This window comes from Dermacentor andersoni, chromosome 1 (genome assembly GCF_023375885.2).
Source record: "Dermacentor andersoni chromosome 1, qqDerAnde1_hic_scaffold, whole genome shotgun sequence".
Classification (NCBI taxonomy): Eukaryota; Metazoa; Arthropoda; class Arachnida; order Ixodida; family Ixodidae; genus Dermacentor; species Dermacentor andersoni.
In genome coordinates, this window is record NC_092814.1 from 24,415,761 (window position 1) to 24,440,138 (window position 24,378).

At 44.2% G+C, this 24,378-nt stretch overlaps 1 protein-coding gene across 1 annotated transcript in view; it reads left to right on the forward strand.

Annotated features, from left to right (window-relative positions):
• The window catches only part of LOC126545225 (WD repeat-containing protein 11-like), a 289,213-nt gene that overhangs the window by 33,093 nt on the left and 231,742 nt on the right, over nt 1-24,378 (forward strand). The window lies entirely within an intron of this gene.

Here is a 24,378-nt window from a genome sequence, read left to right on the forward strand (position 1 = left end):
TGCCTAAATTAATTCAATCTGTCTTTTTCCTCAGTAGGTACAGTGGTAAACTGTTGTCGAGAGTACTTTAGTGGACACAAGTCCCACTATGGATCTAGTTTTTGATAGTTACGACTGGATGTAGTGTAATCATTGATAGTGCTAACAATGTAATCATCGCTCCAGAACTTACTTCAGAAAGGTTATAAGGGTCCACACACCATGTGCCGTCATTATTTACAGCAGTGGAATATTACGCATTCTGTTTTGTTATGCTTATTGAATAATATACTAGCTTGTGAGCTACTACAGTAAAACAGGACTTATAAGCTTGTTTAAAGGGACCCTGAAATGATTTTGACGATTTTCTGCAAACGTACTGAGTCGTTAAAGTAGGTCCTTCTGATCATTAATTGACGCATGTAAGTGCTCTGCGTAAAGCGTGTAATTTATTATAAGGTTTTAAAAATGCACGTCACTGCCGATTGCAGCACAATGCCCAACGGAATTTTAAGCCGCCCCTACCCATATGACGCAAATCACCCATATGATGTCAGTGGGGCGAGCTATCCGATTGGCTGACCAGGGTGCGTGATCGATAATTTTTCCAACTTTATGGTAAACAAATGATTTTCGTAATAGTTGAAATGTTAGTTAATTTGTCTTCATAAAAAGTAAGTAACCTAAAAGGGGATGCACAAGAACAATGTTTCAGTATGCTTAAGCACTTCCGGCACACAGCAAGTGTCGTCTGCTTGTGTTACAACGTGCTCCGTCTTTGACGAGAGCGCCGCCGTCAGTGTTGGTCTGTCTTTTCGCGAGCGGTATGCTTCGACTTTGTTGCGTTGTGGACTGCAAATGTAGCGGCTGGCAATATGTCAAGCTGCGACATCGTGTCCCTCTGCAAGCCAGTAAATGAGCGGACTGGCTGCAGCATCGCTACTAGATACGGCAGCGCATCGGGCTGCCGCTATCCGATTGGCCCCAGGATTTGCGCGATTGTGGCCGTCGCTTTACACCGGAAGATTGGTAACGCAATAGCGTTTCGCAAGTCGGGTATTAGGGTAAACGCAAGCACAAAGGGGACAGGGCCTGGCCGTGTCCCCTTGCGTGTCATTTCATGGGATGAACAGAAGTGCAAATGTGAATGGACGGTGCAGCCACCTGGTGGCATAGAGCTCAACCAGACACAGTAGCAGTAACAAAATGTATTTTTCTTAGCTGCTGGTGTAAATCTTTCGCAGGAGTGTAATCGTTAATACGTTTTTGTAAGTGTTTAAAACGTTTTACACTTGGTTGGAGCAATATTAGCTTTTTCTTTGGCTGGTTAAGCTCTGCGCCAACGGGTGGCTGGACCGTGGAGACCGATCAGGCAGCTCACGTACGTCTACACTAAAGTTCCTTCATCAGCTTGAGTTTATGCTTCCACCGTTCAACCGAAACGTTCCGCTAATGTGCGGTTAACGGAATACCAGACACATTCGGCACTGCGACAGAATGCTCGCAACGCACGCTGCTTCGATAGCTCTTGCTTGCGGTCGACGGCCAAGCGGCTAGCGGAGAGGTTTCGCGCGGGCGGGGGCGGGCTCCAAAACAATCGGAAGTGGACGATGTGACGTCGCATCGTGACACAGAACCAGTGAAGGCGGAGCTTAGCCGCGATGGCTCGGCGAACGAGTTGAGGAGGAAAAGCATGGCTAGGGAGGAGGGTAACTTGTAATCGCTTGTAGCTCCATTAATACGTAACGCTTCACTTAAATTGTGGTGCGAATGTTCTACTTAAGTTGTACCCTACGCGTCTACAAAATTTGTCCGAACCGTTTCAAGGGCCCTTTAATTTTGCTCATGCCTGTGCATAGATGGGCATATTCTGACATCTGGAAAACAAAGAAAATGTTTTCATCCACCTGTCTAAAGCCTCATCATTGTCATGAACCTGTGCCTTGAGAATTTTAAACACTTGAAAAAGCAGCCAATGAAATAGCAAATTTGTGCACATTTGGTACAACATGAACTGTTCCAGAAGAATGCAGAAGGTCTTGCTTGTGGGAAAACATACCTCGCAAAAATGTGAGCTCACTGGAAGCTGGCCATTTCTGAATGCCCATGTGCTGTCTCCTAACAAGACCATGTATTCAGCACATGTTTCATTAGTGTGCACCAGAAGTCAGCCAAAAGTGTTCATGTTTCAGAAATTAACAGCGCAAAACAGACAAGGACGAAGGAAAAGAAGAACACGACACTGGTGCTGACTCACAACTAAAGTTTATTTTGAGGAAAGTCACATTTATATACGCAGGCCAACGCAGGCCAAGATGTCAACAACTAAGCGACTGTGCATGCGAATTATGAGCCATCCTGGTGACTTGTCGAAACACATGTGGAAAACATCAGTGCATCATTACGTGGATCAAACCAGTGCGTCAAAACATAAAAAACCATAAACCCAATAGAGTATGTCCCTATCAAACTTAGCAGCAATCTACTGTGAAACACTTTTTTGACCAAATATCTCACTTTTTTTTCTTTTTACTAAGAGTGACGGATGGTCTACTGATGCACCTCTCCCCTTTCCTATCAATATGAAAAGCATCCGTATCCTTCCTTGTGGTTTGATCTTTATACCAGAACAAGCAAACAATTTTTTCCGCTAATGGTCGGCACCCAAACAATCTACAATGCAAACACAAGTGCATAGCCCCCATGCCTTTTAATAATGACAAGTGCTCCTCTGATCTAATGTTCACGCAGCAGCCGGTCTGGCCCACATAAACCTTCCTGCATGATAGGGGCAGCCTGTACACAACGGAAGACCTACATATAACGTATCTATTTTTTAACTTCTCGGAACAAAAACTGCATTCCTTGCCATGGCCCAATAATTTTTTGTGCAAACGAGAACAGATTGCGAAACATCTGCGGGAAGTTTTTTAGAATTGTTGTCGTTTTATTTGCGCTCTATGTATGTTGAATGGAAAGGGAGCTCTTTCTTACAGAAGTCGAGAATTTGTATACGGTCGAGGGTGGCCCCAGCCTTAAGCCATATTTTCCTTAGTCAAGTTGATAATTCTGTTGCCAGTAATTTAGGAAGTTTGGCCCTTAATGTCTTTAGGTACGTTGATGATTTCTTGATATCACAGAAAGAGAGAACCTAAATACTAAAGTAGCTGGTGTTTTAAAGATTTTTCAGGAATGCAATAAAGGCTTAAAATTTACTTTTGAGTTGCCTGCCAAAGATGAGATTCAATTCCTGCCTATTAAAATGAGCTTTCGGGAGTACCATCGGTGTTGGGTATATAAGCCTCGTTTGGCAAAGGCGCTTTTAAATTTTTTTTCAGGACACTCAAAAATAGTAAAAACCGGTATTCTTTACGCCGCGCTGTGTGCGGTGTTCCAGAAGACATGTGAGCATTCGTTGAGGGAAGGTTTGCTTGCCCAGATTCAGAGAACAGAATGCTGGTTACCCGGAAAGTGAAATCTTGAAGGCCTGTCATAATCTTATTAAGGGGGTAAAGGGTTTTAATAAGGTAAAGGGAAAATCAAGGGATTCCATGCACAATGAAAAAAGACCGGTGGTGGTGCCATATTTACAGAAATTTTCGCATTGCTTGAAGAACATGGCTAGTAGGTACGGGGTGCATGTGGTCATGTCTGCACCCAACAAACTTGGTGCGATTTGTTCTCGTTGGCACAAAAAATTATTGGGCCATGGCAAGGAATACAGTTTCTGTTCCGAGAAGTTACAAAATAGGTACGTTATATGTAGATCTTCTGTTGTGTACAGTCTGCCCCTGTCATGCGGGAAGTTTATGTGGGCCAGAACGGCCGCTGTGTGAACATTAGATTAACCCTTTCAGGGTCAATGATGTAAATATACGGCGCCGCGAACAAGTTCAAAGTGGTCGATGCCGTATATTTACGGAGCCATCTGTGCATTTAAAAAGCACACCAATTTCCTAACTTTTTCTTTTCTGTCATGTGCTGCCACTGTGTGGGAATACAGGGAATTTTTTTCGTGCGCCTCCCTCTCTAAGCTTTAGTTGCATGGTTTGTTTTAGAGCTAGTTTGCTCCCACGCGTCTATATACTATTGCTCGTGCATTGGCGTGCACGCGGGCGGGCGGCAGTTTGGGTTTTGTTCCGCAGGCGGTTTCAGCTTCTTCCGCTTACAAAACTAATACCAACTCATTACTGATCGCTCAAAGGGCGACCGCTTGTTTCTCGCTTGTTTAGTGCTCACAGGGGTGCGCATCATAGGAAGGATGGCGCCGTGCATGCTTTCCGTTGCTTTCCTTTCTTTTTTTTTTTTTTTTTTTTTTGAGACTCGCGAAAACTAATTGCCTCTGTTTGGCAATAAGACGATTAACGGAAGTGCTTTTTTGACGGGCACACAACCATGCAGTTTTCTTGAGTGAGTGCACCTACGCCGTTCGATTACGCTATGGATGTACATATTAGTGTAAGAGCAGGAACATTCGAGTCTTGCGAAATATTCTCGTGTGCGCATTTTCAAAGCCTTGAACTATGTGTATGACAATGCATCAAATTTTTTATTCTTATAAGTTTATTTCCTTTTTTATTGTTGTTATTCATGAATAAAGAGTACATATATACCAACGCAAAATATTTTTTTCTCACTTTACAGTCACCCTAGAAAAATTATGGTAATATTATTTCGAAATATTTCCTTCAGAAGAATTGGAATCTGCAATAAAAAAATCGACCTTGGGTGGTCGCATATGGCGAAAAAAATCTACCCTCAAAGGGTTAAAGGAGAACTTGTCATCATTAAAAGGTACGGGTGCTTTGCACTTGTTTGCATTGTAGAGAGTGTGGGTGCCAACCATTAGTGGAAAAAACTGTTCACTTGTTCTGGCATAAAGAACAAACCACAAGGGAGATTATGGAAGCTTTTCGTATTCATAAGGAAGGGGAAAGGTGCGTCAGTAGACTGTCTGTCACTATTAGTAAAAAAAGAATTGAGATATTTGGAAGAAATTGTTTCACGGTAGATTGTTGTTAAGTTTGACACGGACGTTTTCTGTTGGGTTTATGGTTTTTTATGTTTTGACACACGTAATGATGCACTGATTTTTTCTATGTGTGTTTCGACAAGTCACCAGGATGGCTCCTAATGCTTAGTTGTTGATATGTTGGCCTGTGTATATAAATGTGGCTTTCCTCAAAGTAAACTTCAGTTGTGAGTCAGCGCCAGTGTCGTGTTCTTTTCCTTCGTCCTTCTCTGTTTTGCACTGTTAATTTCCAAAACATGAATCACCACAAACTCGCCCAAGTTTCTCTTCTAGTACAATGGTGTTCAGTTTGCTTACAGCACACTTTGGTGACTCAAAAAAGCATGAGCTCTTTAAATTAAGTGCCCATAGTTAGTGTGGGAAAGTAGTGCTCACTATGTCAGTCACATTGCCAGTGTGATGGCAGTGCCCAGAGGTGCCTAGAAGATCACATGGTGCCATAGAGTTTCTTTCTTTTTCTTTTTTGATGTGAACCTTTGTGCAATAAAGCATAAATTAGTATGTACAAAACACTGTGGACCGATAGCTGCAAAGGCTAGTGGCCAGTCCAATACAAAAATTACAAGCAATTCAGCCTGTAAGATTCGTCGGACGATCTCGCCGCTGCCACCATTTGTTTGAGTTGTCGGACGATCTACGAGCTGTAGGCCCATCTTACCGCTGCCATTCACATGTAAGATTTGGCAGTCGTAGTTGTAGGAAGGAGCTTGACTCTTCGTCGGGACTTAGGAGAGCAGCATTTATTTACATGTTATTTACAGTTGAACATGAGATACATCGACAGTCTGGCGTGACTCCCAAATGGCACCCGCAAGACGAGCATACATCAAACAGCTTACGAGCACACAGCTCACGAGTACATTTCGAGCACGACAATGAGCACACTCTAGCAGCCGACAATTGCTGCTTATATGCAGCGATTGTCGAGGGACTTCGTAGAATGTCAGAGGGACTTCGTAGAATTCTGAGCCTGGTAGTACATTGTCTTGCGTCTTGGTCGGCATGTGGGAAGGAGCCTTCGTCGGCTTTCCCGCGGCAACTCCCCCACTCGTAGCAGATCAGGTCCGCGTTGTGTTGCACACAAAGCCTGCTTCGTCAAACGCATCCTAGCTGAAGCAACGGAGAGTGGAGGATGCGCGCATTGTTCCCGACATAAAGTCGACTTAGTCACGCTGTGGCTAGAGGTTGGCGGCGGCGCTCCAAGATGAGGTTGCCACCGCTGGCGTAAATGGCTGGCAAACTTGCACTGCAGCTGGCCGTTCTTAACAGCGCCTCCATGGCCCGGAAAATCTCGACTGTCCAGTGCTGGCAACCGCTGGGCAGGAAGAGAATGGCTGGCGAGCAAGACGATGGCTTTGCTCTCTGCAACCCCTGCGCACTTGGAATGCCTTCAACCATCTCACAACAACTGGCACAGAAGAGTCGACCTGGCAACACAATACCGCTCAGCGTTCAAACGCCCGGAATGAGCTGTTAACCTACCAGGCTTCCTATCACAATTTCAATGCAAGTCACTCAACTGGGAATCCCAAATTTTGCCCCAAAATTTCGTGCCACCAAAGCGAGCGTTCACGTTCCCCTTGAGTTCAACGAAACCTGACTGTCGTGCTGCACAAGAGCAAAGGTTTACGCAGAACTAAACCGAAGGCTCTTAAATACCAATACCCAAACATAACTTAAACAGCCTAAGTTCATGAACAGCCTGTTCTCATCCTATCACAGTGGCGTACTTATCTCATGTACTGGTGCCACTGAATCGTCTGGCCAACTCCACAGGCACGTAATCACAAACGCGTCTTCTAACTACTAGTTCTATGCACGCTCACTAGCGAAGTCAGAATACGGCTGCCCTCAACACACACGAGCAACCCAGTCAAAAATCAGCTTCTTTCCGTCCGCACAGGACACGCACTAATGGACCTAAGAGCTCTTCGCAGTGCAAATCACGCACTTACTGAAAACCTACGCGGTTAGCCTTAGAAAATAAAAAAAAAACACATAAAAAAAGAAGGTTAACTAATACACACGCGCGTTACGATAGGCCTCTCAACGATAACCTTGACACTCAGGTTACTTACACACAAAAAAAAAGAAAGCCTATCAACTTATTAATGAACACCTCGTGATACTACATGTTTACAAAAAAAACGCGTCTTTCATATCTCGAGCTTCTCAAACAAAACATAAACAGAGCTCATACCTTACATATTGAAAGAAATCCTAGTCTCAAATCGCGAAAATTTACAAATGTTCACAAATAGAACAAAACAACACTTTTTTCTTCTACGGAAGCTCTCTTGGCCTCCTGTTCCAAACGCTTACGTCTGACTCATACTTTGAGCCGTACCCGAGGTGGCCGCGGTCCGAAAGCTACTCTGGCTACAGAGGAACAACAAAAGGGCTGACTCACTATCAGCTCCCCCAAGACGTTACACTCCCCTGCCAATTTGCGTCCTGACACCCCGCTTTCATCACGACCTCGATTGACCGCGTCGTTACTCCCCACCTGGTCTCGTCTTGCCACCTTGCGCTTCTTTCTACTACATGCTGAGCTTCGAAAAGAATGACAGAACGACAAGGAATTTAACTGCCCCGTGCCCTTTGTCTGCGTCCGTGCAGAACATGCTTCTCGGTCTCCTTTTGAGCGGTGGCTCAAACGTCTTTGATGCGTCAACATCGTCAACAACGACCGCACCTTTCTTTTCATTGCGCCCTGCCTTTTTGCGCTTGTCGCCGTATGTGGCTTCGCTAAATTAGCCACCGCATTCCGATCTTTACGGCGCTTCTTTCTGCGGCGCTTTCTTTTTGACTTCTCTTTCATGTCGCCTTCTGGCGCCTCATGCTGGCCGGTACACTTCTCGTCGGCCCAGATCGGTCTCTTACCCGCACAGTCTGAGTGATTCTTAACTAAATCACCCCTCTCTAGGCTACCTAGACTGGTGGAGAGCTGCACCGATCCCTGAACAATGGAGTTGTATTCTCTTGAGCTACGCAGCTCGCAATCCTGAGAATTACCCTCAACTGCATCGTCCAGCTGGCACTTCTCTTCAGCACGCAGATCTGGCTCGACATGGGTGCTCGCGTCTGTCGGGTCAACAGTACTCTGTACTTCGCTAGCAACCTCGCTAACATTACAAGCGACGCACACGCCCGGTAACTGTGCCAATTTGTTCGCAGCTGGCCTAGCTGTCTCTACAGTCCTCTGTTGGCACAGCACCTTGTCGCTCTCACTCTGGCCTTTAACGGCCTCTGTTGCCACTAAGGCATTGTTAGCTGCTAGCACTTTGAGTTCACCTGTGAACGGGCTGCTAGTCTCGCAGGTACTACTACTTTTCTTGGCTTTCGACTTAAATCTGCTATTTACTTCCTGCCATTTTTGCTGCGTCCAGCCTACAGATTTCTCAAGCCGTTGCTGACTTTCTTCGATTGCGTGCTCTAAACCCTGTATCTGTTCGTTCAATGCAGCAGTGTACTGCCTCGTTGCTTCTGTTAGGCCTTTTTCCTGTGAAATGCTTTTCGGTTTCTGCCTTGCTTCTTCCTGTTCTTGCCTAAATCTTTCCTGTTCTTGCCTAATTGCTTCCTGTTCCCGTTTTTTGCTTAGAATTCGGTTACCTATATGTTCGATGAATTTCAAATCATTGTTACTTTCTCGAATGGTTTTACGAATCTCTGATTTCTTCAAGTCCTCCTCTACGTCTACCTCGATCTCTTCACACAACCAAAACAGGTCAGCTCTCGTCAAACACATTAGGACCATGGTCGCTACTTTAAGCTTTGGCTCTGCTGTCACACACTTGTTGCGATACCCACGCAAATCAAAATACAAGTAAAAGATCCCCAGCGAATCAAATTCAAAAACACAGAGAAATTGAAGCCTGGTAAATCTTACAGCCAAAACCAAACGCTTACCCACTGAAGCAGCACCATATCACCAGTCCTTCTCCGCCGTATCCAGTCAGTTGCAAGAGGTGGTCAATCCCAAGTCGCCTCCAACTTGATCAATGTACCGGTCGGTCACCATGTGCCAGCGTCCGTCAGCTGCCATTGCTGTCTCAGAGTCGTAGGCCGATCCATGAGCCGTAGGCCGATCTCACCGCTGCCAACCAGATGTAGGATTCGTCGGACAATCTTGCCGCTGCCACCATTTGTTTGAGTTGTCGGACGATCTACGAGCTGTAGGCCGATCTCACCGCTGCCATTCAGATGCAAGATTTGGCAGTCGTAGCTGTAGGAAGGAGCTTGACTCTTCGTCGGGACTTAGGAGAGCAGGATTTATTTACATGTTATTTACAGTTGAAAATGAGATACATTGACAGTCTAGCGTGACTCCCAAATGGAGCCCGCAAGACGAACATACAGCAAAGCTTACGAGCACACAGCTCACGAGTACATTTCGAGCACGACAACGAGCACACTCTAGCAGCCGACAATCGCTGCTTATATGCACTCTGCTCGACGTCATAGTTCGATGTCATTGTAGATGACCCGCCCTTTTGGAGGAGGATGAGGGCTCTCGACTTGGAGGAGGATGAGGGCTCTCTACTTGGAGGAGGATGAGGGCTATCGACTTGGAGGAGGATGAGGGCTTACATACACGTGCCGCACACACACACAGGTGTAATGGTCCAGAGCCGACGTCAGAGGGGCTTCGTAGAACTCTGAGCCGGGTAGCACATTGTCTTGCGTCTTGGTCGGCGCGTGGGAAGGAGCCTTCGTCGGCTTTCCCGCGCAACTCCCCCACCCGTAGCAGATCAGGTCCACGTTGTTGTGTTCCGCACAAAGCCTGCTTCGTCGAACACATCCTAGCTGAAGCGACGGAGAGTGGAGGATGCGCGCATTGTTCCTGACACAAAGTCGACTTAGTCACGCCGTGGCTAGAGGTTGGCGGCAGCATTCCAAGATGAGGTTGCCACCGCTGGCGTAAATGGCTGGCAAACTTGCACTGCAGCTGGCCGTTCTTAACAAGCTGCAGAGCATGAAGGGCTGAAGAACAATTGAGATGTATACAACACTATATTATGCAACTGTAATAGAAAATGTTTATGAAATACACGCAATGAATCCAAGAGAAAAATATGGAACAAAAAGAAAATTCACATAACAAGAGTTCCAGACAGAGTTTCATCACACTTGTAAGCAGTTTGGTGGTCATTTTAAAATTTCTCGCTGCTTTAACCTCTATCGGTAGTTCATTTCATATTTTGACACCACTGAACTCGATCAGACATTCACCATATACATTGTTACATTTGGGCAGGTTAAAATCACAATTGGTTGCTTGCCTTGTACTACGGGAAGGTAAAACGGAGAGACTTAATGGAAGGGGAGAATTAGTGTTTATGATAGTGTTGATAAAGAGCGAAGTTTTATTGTTGCGCAAGGACCAAAACGATAGTACCTGATTATCATGAAAAACGTAGCTCCCGGAATGACCCGAATTAGTAATTATCACAGTAAATGCTCGTTTTTGCAGACGAAGTAAAGGCAATAAGTAGGTTTTATATGTTTGCCCCCAAGATTCACAACAGTAACTGATATGTGAATGACAGAAAGCATAGTAGAGGGAGCATCATACGTCGTACGGAAAATATCTTGCCTTAAAGAGCGCGTGGCATCCAAAGGCCAATTTTGTACATGCATTGTTAATTTGTTCTCACCAATGTAAATGACTATCAAAAATAACTCCAAGCAATTGCCTACAGGGAAAAGTTGCGCTGTAGTGCTGTTCTATGCATGGGAATGCCAGGAATGGGAACTTTTGATTCACATCTGTCTTCGAACAACTTGAAGGTGCATCTGGTGCACAATGTTCCATCTGCGACAGTGGTTGAGTCTCTACTATAATGTGTAAATGCCAATTTTTCTGTGTTATGTAAGAATAGTATCCTCGTTTGAGATGTTCAGTTATATCAGATGTGAAAAGTTTTGGCTCCTTGGAAAACAAGGTGTGCACACATTGGGCATCATGTCCAATCTTATGTTCATTTCTTTTTTAACTAATTGTACTGCATGTGAGCTCAGCCATATATGCGTGGCATTTTTGTCTTCGTGCTACACTGGCTTCGCCACGAAGCATCTCCCACTTTTCGTGGTGCATCCACCCAGATGTTGCTAGCTACGACAACCAGGTGGAGCTGGCAGTGCACAACAGCATCATTCTTATGTCACCTCTGTGCAGTACGCAAGGGGCACTGGTTTCCTTTCATTCACCTTTTTGCACAAATCCATGGTGTGCTATGGGTTATTGCAAGGTGCAATCTGAAATTATAGATGTTCTCATCTTTTCAAGCTTCCAAAAGACCCATTGTTAATAAGCAAAGACTGTTGTGGCTTCTGAACTTTGGCGCCCAAAGTGATATGTCAAGGAAAAAAAAAGGGTGCAGAAGAACACTAGCATGTTGATTTATCCACTAAATTTATGGCTACACCCAAATAACACCAATGTTTAAGCTCGCTTGTTTCCTTGTTACATGTGTCATGGATATGTGCAAAAAATGCTTGATATGAAAATCAAGAATTGCAAAGTAGGTAACTTTCTGTAATAAGTAGCTAGCACATGACCTCAAGAAGGAGCATGTTTTTTTTTTTTTTCAAATTGATCTAAATATACCAAACATCAATGCAATAGGTTGCATGTAGTGCATTTTTCACTTCATGCATGAAGTGAAAAATGCATGTTACTGTATGCTACTACATATTACTGCATGCTACTGCATGAAATGAAGGATACATGCTACTGCTGAGGCAGTATACCTTGGATGCCTGAAGTGTGAAAAAAGGTAGTTACATGGGGGTTCTTAGATGCAGTGGGACTGTGAGAACTACTGCTGAGTGATGTAAGTGCTTGTGCTGATGCTCTGCAAATGTTCAAGTCAAAAGGCAAATTGGAGGGAAATGGTCCACATACTGCTTACATGTAATTGCATTTCTAATGGGCAATCCATTTTTATTTACACTCGATCTATCCAGACACGTATACTAGCAATACCTGCCCTCAGTACGGTGATTCAGCCAACTTAGGACATATGCTCTGGCGATGCCCCTCGTTACGAGGCACAGATCAAGCAGACCAGTCAAGATAGAATACGTCACTGCGAAGCCTCGACTACGGGGACCAAATCTGGGCCGTCCAGAGAGCCCATGATGCAGCGGCCAGGCTCGGCCTGCCCGTTCCAACGTAGGAGTGGCCTGCTGCGCGATAATCAGATATCTCACGACTGTCAATAAAGTTTTTCCGTCCATCTATCCATCCATCCTTAGTTGCCCTGTTGTTTGAAGCACTGCATGTTGCTTCCATGCCTCAGTTATGCCAAGGTTGCACACACACGCATGCACTCAAATACACCTCGCAGGGGCTTCTGTGTTAACAGTTGTTTCGTGTGTTGCAACACCACAGACCCGAACACATGGACGTTGGACCATCCCACGTGTCACCGTGCATGGCTTAGCCATGTCCAGGGAAAAGGGGATTCTCGCAGTTGAGTCAATGCTGAGTGCTTGGACCTTTATGGCCCCTCAGCAGAGGCAACACACCCGCTTTATGGCCTCTGCTTCACGTAGACGGCACCCTCAGACTGACCCACCCAGGGGAAATCGGTAGTTGTCCTTTCCTGTCCTCCTCTCAAAACTTTGCCTCTCTCTCTTACTTTCAACCTTTCCTGTCTTCTCTCCTCTTCATTTCCTGCCACTTTCACATGCAGCAAGGTTAACCTGGTGTAGTCTATATAACCTTGGGTATTTTATATTAGGTTATAGTAGCTATGTACAGTTGGAGGCTGTGTTTCCTTCGGGACTCGTAGCATCCCCTTGTAGGGCCCGGTCGTGGGCTGCTGGCGTAGCTGTCAAAATTAAATAAATTCTGTTTGGCTAAGACGTCATTCCCCCCACTTCCAGATTGTCCTTTCCAAAAGAGAATGCACCGAAGAAACTTCAACTGTTCAGCCAGCGCAAGAAAACATTCCCATGCTTCCATGTTCTACATAGTCAAGATCCCAAGAAGATTGTCCAAGCTATTTCATCTTTCACTGTGACTAAATGTCTCACTGAAACACTAGGTGCTGGCCACAAAGTGTGAAAAATGAGCAGTGGCGACGTCCTCCTTGAGGTGCATGATACTCAACAACACAGTAAACTAGCAAAGCCCGTAGCATTTGGCAATGTCAATACTGTTACCCACGTCGATCACTCAACACAAGTAAGGAGTCATCTCTGATGGCCAGGGGCGTAGCCAGGGGGGGGGGGGGGCTTATGGGGCTTCAGCCCCCCCCCCCCCCCCCCCCCCCCCGAAATTTTTTCGTGCTGTCATGCACCGCCCACCCAAGCAATCCCCAGTGCCGGAAATCATTGTGAATTTTCTCTAGAATGTCTCTTTCGCGCTCGAAAATATATTTCAGTGCGAACCTTGCGAACTCAGGCTGGATTTCACGGCATCGCCCATGCAGCGGGAGTCACATAACGCCAAGCAGTCCCATCCGAGCACAAAGTTTCATGGGCGGTTTGATGGCGAACAGGCTCGCTACGGCATCTTGCGGAGTCCGCGAAATCTACGCAGCACATGGATATAAATTCCGAAATTTTATGGCCATAAAGTTCTCAAACTTTTGATGTGAAAGGTGGATTGACATTTCCAAAGTTGTGCTTTAGATTTTCAATTGCGGAACTTTGTGGGTTTGATGTTACTATAAATATTGGACGCCGAAGGTGCATTGACTTTTCTAAAGTCTTACATCGAACCATACAACGAGACAAGCCAAATCAACACACTATCAGACAAGTTGACAAAGCCAGCAGTGAGGTCAGATGAGATGAAGCATTGTGGCGGTTCATTTGTGCCGTCATAACACATAAAAAAATATCAACATTTTTTTTTCACCTACGCCAAAGCATCCATGTCAAGACACTAAAGTTAGCCAAGGTAACTACGTTCTTATTTATTTTTTCAACTTTGACTTTTATTCGCGAGGACACATTGAGCCTCTTCAATTTTCTTGTTCTCGCTACCCGCGGGCTCTCAGAGCCAGCCAGAGCGCATGCGTTTTTCTCGTGTTGCTCCGACCACCGCGTGGCGCACTTCGATGCGCGTTCGCTTTTCTCTGGCCGAGTGGATTTTCGCCTGGCAGATTTGGGCACTTTATGGCTAACAGACGAGAAAAAGAAAATATTGTCGCTCGCCGCCATCACCGTGGGGACTCGACGAATTGCATTCCATTCTTTGCTCGTAAGTGGAAAAAAGGTTTTAGTTCGAGCAAAGCATGACTCAACTACTTTAGAATGCAAAATACGCGACGACCTTTGTGGAGCATGGGTAATATATGTGGCATTTGCTAAACCAGTTTGATTATGATACAACGAGTAAAAAAATTTCAACCTGGCAATTTTACGGCGCACGTGGAGCGGATCCAGTCCAAGTTGGCCTAACATGCCAGAAACTGATGAAGATGTTTTGTAATCAGAGCAAATAAAGCGTGCAGCCAGGCGCTGAATTCGTTCAAGTTTGTCAATTTCCTTTTTAATGAAAAGGTCCCACACTATGGAAGCATACTCTAGGACTGGGCGTACGAGGGAACGATAAGCTTGAAGCTTGACAGATGAAGGGGACTTCTTTAGCTTTCTACGTAGAAAGCAAAGTTTTTTGAAAGCTTTGTTGCATATGTTGTTAGTATGGGTGTCCCATTTGAGGTTACTGTTAATTGTTATGCCTAAATATTTAACAGAGGTAATCGATTCAAGGTTCCGATTGCCAATGTGGTAAGTATAAAGTAGTGGTTTTCGTTTCAATGTTATTGTCATTGACACTGTTTTGGAAAAGTTTATTTGCATTCCTCTGTCGTCGCACCAGTCCGCGAGTTTACAAAGACTGTTGTTAAGTGTATCCTGGCATGAAGAACTCCTTACAGTGGAATAAATGACACAATCATCAGCAAACAATTTCACCTTGACATTAGGATCCAAATTTTTAGCAATATCATTTACATAGATAAGAAACAGCAGGGGTCCCAACACTGACCCCTGTGGTACACCGGATAAAACAGGCAGGCTGTTCGATTTCACACCATCGATTTCCACAAATTGAACACGATTCGCTAAATAAGCTTGAATCCCACGTACTATTTTTTTCTGGTAACCCAAGTGATTTAAGAATTTCAATTAGATTTGCATGTGGCACACGGTCAAATGCCTTTGACAAGTCTAGGAATATAGTGTCGATCTGCAGGCGGTCATCAATGGCACTGGCAAAGTCATGTACAATGGATAACAATTGAGCTGAGGTTGAAAACTTTCTACGAAAGCCATGCTGAAAATCAACAAAAAATGTATTCGCTTCCAAGTGGTTAGATATGTGATTAGCGATAATATGCTCCAAGAGCTTACAACATGTGCTTATGCGGGAAATAGGTCTATAATTGTTAGGAGTAAGTTTATCACCTGATTTAAACACCGGTATTACTTTGGCCGTGAGCCAATCTTTCGGTACAGAGCTCTGTTTAAGAGATGCATTAAAAATAATGTATAGGAATTCAGAAGTTAGTTCGGAGTAGCGTAGAAGAAAGTTGTTAGGCAAACCATCGGCTCCAGGCGATTTTTTTACGTCAATATCAAGCAACATAGTAAGAATTCCTTCACGACTAATTGAAATGTCAGGGATTGATTGAGATGTACATAGCGTATATGACTCATCATGGGCACTGAGAACTGAAGGTCGAGTGAATGCTTTATAAAATGTGTAATTGAATTCATTGATGATATCATTAAGATTAGAACTTACGCTGTTGTTTATTCTTAGCTGCTCAACACTACAATTAGAGTCAGACAGGAAATGCCAAAACTTGTCTGGGGAGCTTTTTAGGAATGTAATCATAGTCTGATTATGAAATTTGTCACGGGCGTTGCGAAGCTTGATGAGTAAGGCATCCCTTAAAAAGCGGAGTTCGGTACTCTGAGGTAGCTTATATTTGCGTTTGCGCTTTATTCTACGTTTGAGATGAATGATTTCACGAGTGATCCATGGATTATGACGTTTAGTTTTCTTTCTACGCGTCGGTATGAATTTATCGATACAATACTTAACAACAGAGTTAAACTTGTCCCAGAGAAGCATGACGTCATCATCACGTTTGAATTCATCGAGGGAAAGGTGTAAGCAATCCAAGACGGATTCGTCATCAGCCGATGAAAAATCTAGAAAGGACTGCGTGATGGGTGTAACTTGGTCGCTTTTTTGTATTTCTAAGTCCACATGTACAAGTTTGTGGTCAGCTATACCTTCAGTTAAGACAACAGTAGGGTTTTCCGCCAAGCCTTTGATAAAAACAAGATCAAGAATTGATTGGGTGAGTTCAGTGACACGTGTGGGATGTAGTACAACCTGTTTAAGATCATGAAAGAACATAGAATCAAGAAGAACGTGTGCACTGTCACCATCATGAGAGCCAGAGATTGATAACTGTTCCCAATCAACGCAAGGTAGATTGAAGTCACCGGCCATCAGAAATTTATGATTAGGTTGGAGCATGCGCTCTAGGTAGACGGCAAGGGATTCCACGAATGACACTGGGCTTTTGGGGGGCCTGTACATGACACCGACTAAAATAGAAAAATGTCGATATTTAACGTCACACCAAATGCTTTCATGCTGTGGTATGTTTGGAAGCTGGACACAACTTATCTCCCTTTTTGCGATCAAAGCAACGCCCCCTCCTCGCCCAGTGCGGTCATGTCTAATTATTTTGTGGGATGGGGGAATTATTTCGGAGTCATTTATTTCCGGTGTCAACCAAGTTTCTGTGACTGCCAAAATGTGTGGGTCATAGCGAAAGGATATCTTCTAACTGGGTTGACTTGTTGGCAAGACTTCTTGCATTAAGCAGGATAAAACGGAGCATCTCTGTTTGCAATCAAGGACCAGTTCTAGGGAAATTAGTCTGAGGTAGCATAACTGGCTGCGAGGTGGCCTCATGCCAAACGTAAACGCTATCGTCTACCCGAAGTCGCTCATAGTCCAGAGAAACTTTATGGCCTTTAGCTTTAAACTGTTTGCCATGTTGCCATAGTTTAGAACGTTTCTTAAAATAGCCACACAAAAGTCGTGGCTAACAGAAATGGTTGAGCCTTTCAGTTTGAATGAATTGTGTAGGACGCGCAATTTCTCATTGTAATCAAAGAAGTTCATTATGACTGGTCTATGTTTATCAGGCCGTTTTTTTCCTATTCTATGCACCCTTTCTACGGTACTGACCGATAATCCCAGCTTTACGTGGATTAGGTCTTAGATAATGGGCGCTCTAGAAGTTGAGCAGCATGGTGCCCTGAGATTGTTGACAGCTGAAGGTATTTCCCAAAAAGAAATTAGTCGCCGTATGGCTGCCGTGTACGTTGAACATTGCATTTCATTCGCCACTGCGAAGCGTTCAAGCAAACGGTTCAAACAAGGACGTGAAAGTTGCAAAGACGATCCAAGGCTGGGCCAAAGCCATTGTGTAATCACCCCTAACAAAACTGCAAAGGTTGATGAGCTGATAAGACAAGAACGGAGGATAAGCATCGATGAACTGGCAGAGCGTGTGAACATCAGTCACGGTTCGGTTCACGCCATAATTCATGAGCATCTCGGTTATCCGCTCTTGTGTGCGCATGGTTGCCCAAGATTTTGAACTACCGCCAGAAGACGGAGAAGTTCAGCGCTGCCTTGACTCACCTGATCCAGTATCACAATAAGGGTGACGACTATTTGTCTCCAATTGTGATCGGGGACGAACCATGGTGCCACTTCTATGAGCCTGAAACACGACAGCAAAGCTTGCAGTGGAAACATTCGAATTCATCACCCCCAAGAAAGGTAAGGCTGTCATTTCCGCCGGAAAGGTGTTGACTTTTTTTTTTTCAATCGTCAGGGGCCATTACTGATAGAATTCACGAATGGGGTCATCTTGTTCCACGACAATGCCGTCCCCACGTCGCTGATGCGGTTAATACAAAACTGGCAATGTTCAAGTGGGAAACGCTGCAACATCCGCCATACAGCCCAGACCTGTCACCTTGCGACTTCCATATTTTGGGGCAATTGAAAAAACAGCTCAAGCGAACCAGATTCATGTCGGACGATGACGTGAAAGAGTCACTTGCAGACTTTTTGAATCAGCAGCCCAAGCAATTTAATGAGACGGGAATCACGCGACCCGTTAGACAACGGGACAAATGTCTAAATGATCATGGAGACTACTTTTAAACAAGGTACCCCGTTTGTCATATATTTGCATTGCCTGACTTTCATTTGACTCGCCCTCGTTTATTTTGTAGAACTCCTGCTTTTTATACGTGCTCTCTGTTGCGGCTATAATTTCGGTGCAATTACTCACGATACGCGACCGGTGACAGCTGCTCCTGCATAATACATTGGAACAAATGATAGCATCATTGAGATTTTTCACTGGCCGTTGCATATGTACAAGAATCTAAACAAGGTTCTTGAATGACAAAGTTTCATTACAATATTTGTCCTCAGCTTGTTAATTTCATGGCCTTTACATTTTTCATATCAGCGGCATACACTGCCTTGCTGGTTTCGAACTGATATAGTTCTAAAGTTCATGTGATATTTTATTTATTTATTAAATAGACAAAAAACATGGAAGCATTGATATCAGTTATTTTGGGCACAATTTCTGGCACATACAAGTACATTCTGTTATGAAAAAATACATATTTTACTTGTTTTGACAGTGCGTAGTGTTCAAGAATTCGTTTGCAGCATCTTTAGCAATGACAATGCAGTTTTTATTCATGTATTTCATCCCCCGACAAATTGTTTAAGAGGAAGCTTTAGCTTGCGCCCAACTCCGACGCGGTTTATTTAAATACATGTAAAATGCAGAAACACTTTTCTGTGATAGCCCCCGGATCGCTTTTCATGAAATTTGTTGCATTTGAGAGAGAAAGTTAAATTCTAGTGTCTGTTGGAAGCGGAATTTCAATTTAGGGCCTGAACATTGTTTAAATATTTTGAAAAACCCGAAAGTTAAAAAAAATGGAAGCACGACGTTTACAAACTAATAGCTCTGCATCAAGCACACATGTCGCTGTTCAGTAAACGGCATCACGGCACATCACTTTTCATTGCTGAGTTACATAGTTTTAAACTTGATAGTTTAGATTTGTGAAAATTTGCGATCTTGGTGAATTTTTAATAAAGAGTTGACAACCTAAATGAAAAATTAAAACAACAGTCACTAGAATTTGAGTTTTTCTTTTAAATGCAACAAACCTCGTCAAATTTGGTGCATTGGTTGCCGAGAAAAATGAATTCTCCTTCTCCATGTATTTAGATACGAGCACCCTAGCTAAAGCTTCCTTTTAAGGAGGAGACCGAGCTGCAATGTGAGCCCCCTCCGAACGAAATTTCTGGCTACGCCACTGCTGATGGCGATCTCTTGAGCCTAAGCGAGAAACAGCTCCTGTAGTGCTGGAAAGTGCACAATATGATTCATGTAAAATAATAAAGATCAAGCGAGACAGACAACTAGGATATTCCAACTGAACCTCTGATTCTTATCTTTGCGTCGAGTATGCTACCAGAAACCCTAGAAATAGGATCCACCAAAATTCGAGTCATACCTTACATTCCGAATCCCCGAAGATGCTTCAAGTGTCAGAGATATGGCCATGGTTCGCAAACCTGTCGAGGCTGACTGACCTGTGCCAAATTTGGTTAACACAAACATGCACACGACAACTAGTGACACACTCCACTCTCCCAACTGCGACGGTGGACATGCAGCATACTCTCGAACTTGTCCCACATGGAAAAAGGAAAAAGACATAATGACATTTAAAATAAAGGAAAACATCTCGTTTCAAGGAGCACAGAAACGTTTCTTTTTTCCATACCTCAGGGTATACTGATGCCGCGCGCCAAGGGGCAACGTCGCAGCGGGCTTCGGCATCGGCCTGGCCCACAAAGAGTGTGGCTGTGCCACCAGCCCCCTTGGTGAAAGCAACCAGCACTGCTTTGCCCTCCGTAAAGGAGTGCCAATCGACCTCTGGGTTAGTGGGCTCCTGGGTCTCGTCTCTTGAGGCGAGGCTCACAAAATGAACACATCGCTTACAGGAGCGCGTATCCAGCACCCCAAAAGAGGTGATGGACGTAACACCCATTCAGATTATGCAATCAGTGCTTAAGGAGCAGCGAGAATATCTCAACGACTGCAGAAAAAACAAACCTTGAGTCACTGTTCCTGGAAAGAGCGCCATGAGCAAATCTTTGTCTCTTAAACACACAGCACAAACACTTCCCTCATTTTGGAGACACAAATACTGCAATGGAATGTTAGAGGAATTATTCATAACCTCAACAATATTACAGAACTCCTACACAAACATGATCCAAAGTTGCTGTGTGTTCAGAGACACTTCTGAAACCTACAAACACAAACTTTCTCCATAATTACACCATCTTCCGAAAAGACTGTGACGAGGCTTACACCTCCGGCGGTGTAGCAGTAGTCGCAGACAAGTCTGTAGCTTGTCAACACGTCGCTCTTCAGATGCTCTTTGAGGCATTGTCAGTTTGGGTAATTCTTTTTAATAAATTGGTCACTGTTTGTTCTATATACATACCTCCAAACTGTCATCTCGGAAAAACCTATTTCTATAACCTCATTGATCAGCTTCTAGATGCCTACATACTTTTGAGTGATTTTAATGCTCACAACACGTTGTGGGCAGACTCGTGATGCGACGCGCAAGGTCAACTCATAGAAAACATCCTCGCAAACTCTGGTGCATGCCATTTCACTAAGAAGGAACTAACATATTGCAATCTCCATTATAATTCATATTCATCAATAGGCCTGTCAATTGGCTCTGCCTCCCTTTTCACTGATTTAGTATGGCATGTCATCAAAAATACATTTGGAAGTGACCACTTCCCAGTAGCTCTAAACTTAGTAACACAACATGACTCCCCCCCCACATGTCCCTCGCTGGAAACTAGCCTCAGCTGACTGGAAATGTTATAAGGAACCCACCTACCTATCACAAGACTTTATAAGTAATTTTAGTATAGATCATGCCATATCATACTTTACCACTTTTATCATTGACACAGCTGTGAAGTTCATTCCTCAAGCAAAGCGGACTTCATTCAAAAGATGGGTCCCTTGGTGGAATGATGATTGCAGCCAGGCACAAAGGAGACAAAATAAAGCCTGGGGCAAACTACGTTAATTTTATGTATTACATAACAAACTATGTATTTGTTAACAAAGAACACAAATTTTTAGGCATTATACTTGATTCAAAACTAACATTTATTGCTCATATTAAATACGTTAAGGAAAAATGTTTAAAAATGATAGCCCTTCTTAGTATTTTATCGCACACAACATGGGGTAACAGAAAGTGCCTCATGAACCTGTACAAGAGCCCCATACGTACACGTTTGGGCTATGGCACTTTAGTATATCAGTCTGCTACAGTGGTGCAGCCAGAAATTTCATTCAGGGGTGGGGTCTCACATTCCAGCTCGGCCTGCTCCTTATAGAATTTGTTGAGGGGTCAAATACATCAACGATAGCTGCATTGCCATTGCCAAAGATGCTGCACATGAATTCTTGAGCGCTATGCACTGTCAAGACATGTAAAATATGTATTTTTTCATAAAAGAATATATTCGTATGTCCAAGAAAATTGTGCCACAAATAACTGATATCAATGCTTCCACCTTTTTTGTCTATTTAAAAGAAAATATCACACAACATTTGGAATATATTTGTTTGAAACCAGCAAAGGAGCGCATGCCGCTCATATGAAAAACGTGAAACCATGAAATTAACTTTGTTGAGGACAAATACTTAAATGAAATTTTGTAATTCAAGAACCTTCACATTTTTCTACATATGCAAAGGCCAGGGAAAAATCTCAATGGCGCTGTCCTTGGTTCCAATGTATTGCGCAGGAGCAGCTGTCAGCAGTCGCATATTGTGAGTAATTGCACCAAAATTATAATCGCAACGGAGAGCATATATAGAAAGCACGCGTTCTGCAATATATATATTAGAAATATGAAGATTCATTGGAATAAACAAATGCAAAGATACAGCTTGATAAAGGGCAATAAAGTGTCACTGAAAACAAAGTTCATTGCATGTGTACACATTGTGTATACATGCAACACTCGCAACAAGATATTTATATATACGTATTAGTCTCCAATAAATCTACGTATCTAAACAAAAGTTGCTGTATATAATGCATCAAACAAGGGAAATAAGCATGTTGCGCAATCACAGATCACAGAATCCTGAACTCCCCCTCCTCCATTCTCCCCGATGCATCGCGCACGACGAAAGGCGGCGCACTTCTTCCCCACTTTTCTCCCTTGCGCACACAAGACTGATCCACCATCGTCGCCTCACCTATCTCCCCTCCCCCCTACGCTTTCACTCACCCGTACAGCTTGCGGCGCGGTGACGATGTTATCACCCTTGGAATTTTTATCAATAAGCGCGAAAAAATGCACCGACCAAGATAACGATGTTTTGGCTCCCCATATGGGAGCCTTGTCCACAATGAAACCGATAACAGAGATACAACGTATTTAAGTATGTTTCAGTACGTGACGCAAGCAGCGAGAGTACCCCGTTGGAAGTGTCCCGTCATGCCTATTCAGCGTGTGCGCCGTGGTCTGTATGTGCAAGGATTCTCGATGCAGGTGTGACGCAAGCTTCTCTTCCTTGGCCAGGACATGTGCACTTGCCCAGTAAATATTGTGGCCTGTAGATTCCATATGTTCAGCAAGGGCACTCGAGGCCATGTGCCATTTCTTGACGTCATACTCATGCTGTTTCACATGTTTCTTGAAGTCACCTGTCTGGCTGGTATACTTGTAAACACAGTTCTCGCATGTTATGGCGTAGACTAAACCTAGGAAATTTCCCTGTGGCAATTTGTCTTTTATGTTTACTAAAACGTTTTTTTGTTTGGGGGTTGGCACATGCGCAATTTTGATGTCGTACGTGCGCATGATACGAGTGATGGTCTCACTTGTGCAGGGACGTATGGAATGGCAGTTTACTTCTTCAGAGACGACGTAGAATGCCATCTTTCTGGGAGTGACACTCCTTTCCTTACCGAGGACAAAAAGGATGGAGGGTAGCCACAGGTTCTTAAATCTTCACAGATGCTCCCAATATCACGCGTGCAGTCCTCCTGTCTTGTGCAAATGCTTTGTGCTCACTGGAATAGCATAGCAGGAACAGACCTTCTGTGTGAAAGCAGATGTAGCGACTTGAAATGGAGGTACCGGCCTGTATATGTGGTCTTCCTGTAGACGTTGAAAGAAAGGCCAGAGTCACCGCTCTTGACAATAACATCAAGAAATGGTAGACAACCGTATACTTCTTGCTCGACAGTAAGCTGAATCGCCTGTTCCATGCTGTTAAGACGAGCAGTGAAGCCAGCGAGAGTATTCTTGTGAATTATGCAGAAGCAATCATCTACATATCCCAGGAAAACCTTTGGAGAAGGGGTAAAAGATGCAAACGCCCGACGTCCTCCATGACCAGATTCACAGCAGAAACTGATATAGATGCACCCATAGCCGTAGCATACGTTTGTAGGTAAAAATTTTGTTGCAAGATGAAGTATATATTCGACAAACAGAACTTAAGGAGATGGGACAGGTCTTAAACGTCAATCAGAGACCTATCGGGCAGCGACCCATCAGCTTCGAGGGCAGCGGTGCAAACCTTTACAGCCAGTTCTACTGGAACACTTCTGAATAGTGACTTAACTTGAAATGAGACCATGATGTCGTCATGAGCAGGAACAACATGCAGTATCTGTTCAGTAAAGTCGCCAGGATTGCGTACTTGAGTGCCGACATGATCCGGTGTAAGAAACCGGGAAGCTTGTACAGAGGTGAGCGAGTGTATTCGACAATGGGCCGCATAAGAACACCTTGCTTGTGTACCTTTCGTAGGCCATGAAGCGCAGGAGCTTATCCATGGTCACAAAGTAGCAGGTAATAGAGCAACTTATGCTGGGGTGGGGCCAAATGGAAGTCGTCAGCTAGAAGCTTCTGGAAGTCCCTTTGGAGGCTTCCTGTTGGATCACGTGTCAGGCGACTATAGGTATTGGCGTTACTAACCAGTGCCAGCAGTTTTTTGATGTAGTCACCACTATCAAGCAAAACAGCTGCATCTCCTTTGTCAGCCGGAAGAATGACAATGTCAGGATTTCTTCGAAGCCAATCGATAGCCTCATGTTCCTCTAGCGACAGCACGGAGTTTGAAGAATGGTTTGAAGCCTAGAAGGCACATTAATAACACGCGTGCGAGCTGCGTCATGTCTAGTGGCGCCGACTTGGCTTA